This window comes from Nannospalax galili, unplaced genomic scaffold, assembly GCF_000622305.1.
Source record: "Nannospalax galili isolate Female #2095 unplaced genomic scaffold, S.galili_v1.0 scaffold903, whole genome shotgun sequence".
NCBI lineage: Eukaryota > Metazoa > Chordata > Mammalia > Rodentia > Spalacidae > Nannospalax > Nannospalax galili.
The window spans coordinates 152,847-154,485 of NW_008349989.1; the positions used below are offsets into that span (position 1 = coordinate 152,847).

The following is a 1,639-nucleotide window of genomic DNA, read 5'->3' on the forward strand; positions in this document are numbered from 1 at the left end:
GAGGAGTACAATGAGAACTCCCTAGGGATAACACAGGACATGGAACTCAAAAGAACATTTATAAACATGAGAAAAGAATTCAGTAAATTTGGGCTGGAAAGATGGCTCAGCAGTTAAGAACACTGGTTGTTCTTGCAGAAGACCGAATGAATTCAGAAGAGTTAGAAATATTGAAGGATACTCAGGCTGAAATGAAGAAGGAAGTGAAACACTCAGTAAGCCAATTAGAAATGACAGGAGAAAGCCTCACCAATAGGATGAGTGAAATGGAAAACATAACACCAAAACTGGAAGATGAAGTGGACAAATTAGACCACTCAAGCAAAGATTATGAATTTTTTTTTTTTACAGATGGATCTTTATTTAAAAATCTGATCTAACAATTTAGTGCTTTCCACTAACTAAGGCAGCAAAAGCTTTCACAGGCTTCATAATCTTTTGATTAGGTGCTGCCTTTGTGGGAGCCTTAGCAGCAGCCATTGCGGTCTTCTTAGATGCCTGCTTGGCATTTTTTGCTTCCTTGGTAGCCCGGATAGCCTGCTCTCATTGAGCTTTCCTAACTTCCGGTTTCTGATTCCTTTTGGCCATTATATCAGCAAGAGATGGACCAGTTAATGGCCCTCTGGAATTTGACTGCACACCAGGTTCTTTACTTTTGAATTTCTTCCAACTGTCCCTTTTTGTGCTTTCTTCTGTATAGGACAGTCCAATTTATCTGCTGAGGATTCTGCTTGGGAAGGAATGCAGACTTGGATTTTGCATTAAGAAACTGGAAAACATTCCCATTGGTCTTGGCGTAGCGCCACCCTTGTCTGGGGTAGATCTTGTAGCCACTAAAACTATACAGCTCAACCTTCATGGCAACGGCTGGTGACGGGGTGCAGGAAAGATCATGAAAAAATTTTAAAAACACAAGAATGGAATATGCAAGAATTGTGTGACACCATAAAAAAAACCAAACTTATGAATCACAGGCATACAGGAAGGAGAAGACTCTCAAGATAATGGCATGGAACAGATCTTCAACAGGATTGTAGAAGAAAATTTCCCAAAATTAAAAAAAAAAGACATGCCCATACAAATATAAGAAGCATATAGAACACCAAATAGACAGGACCAGAAAAGAAACTCTCCACAGCACATCATAGTAAAAACACTAAGCATACAGAACAAAGAGATAATACTGAAAGAAAAAGAAAAATAACAAATCACATATAAAGGAAAATCCATCAAGATTACAGCTGACTTTTCAGTGCAAACTATGAAAGCCAGAAGAGCCTGGACCAAAGTATTCCCAGTTCTAAATGACCACAGATTCCAACCCAGATTACTTTACCCAGCCAAAATGTCTATCATATTTGAAGGGGAAAGAAAAATCTTCCATGGCATAAATAGGCTGAAAGAATTTATGTCCACAAAACCAGACCTTCAGAGAGTTCTTAAAGCAATACAAAGAGATGAAGAAAGGAATGACTATACACAAGAGAAAGAAATTCAATGAAGGTATACCTGTGGAAATGCACAGCTATAGCAAGAATGTGAACAGAAATAAAAATGACAGGATTCAATACACATCTTTCATTAATAACTTTAAATATCAATGGACTGAACTCCCCAGTCAAAAGATACAGACTAGTTG

The 1,639-nt window shown here is 37.9% G+C and overlaps 1 pseudogene; it reads right to left on the reverse strand.

Annotated features, from left to right (window-relative positions):
• Positions 1–384: 384 nt before the first annotated feature.
• On the reverse strand, positions 385–859 carry LOC103745271 (annotated as a pseudogene).
• Positions 860–1,639: the final 780 nt, after the last annotated feature.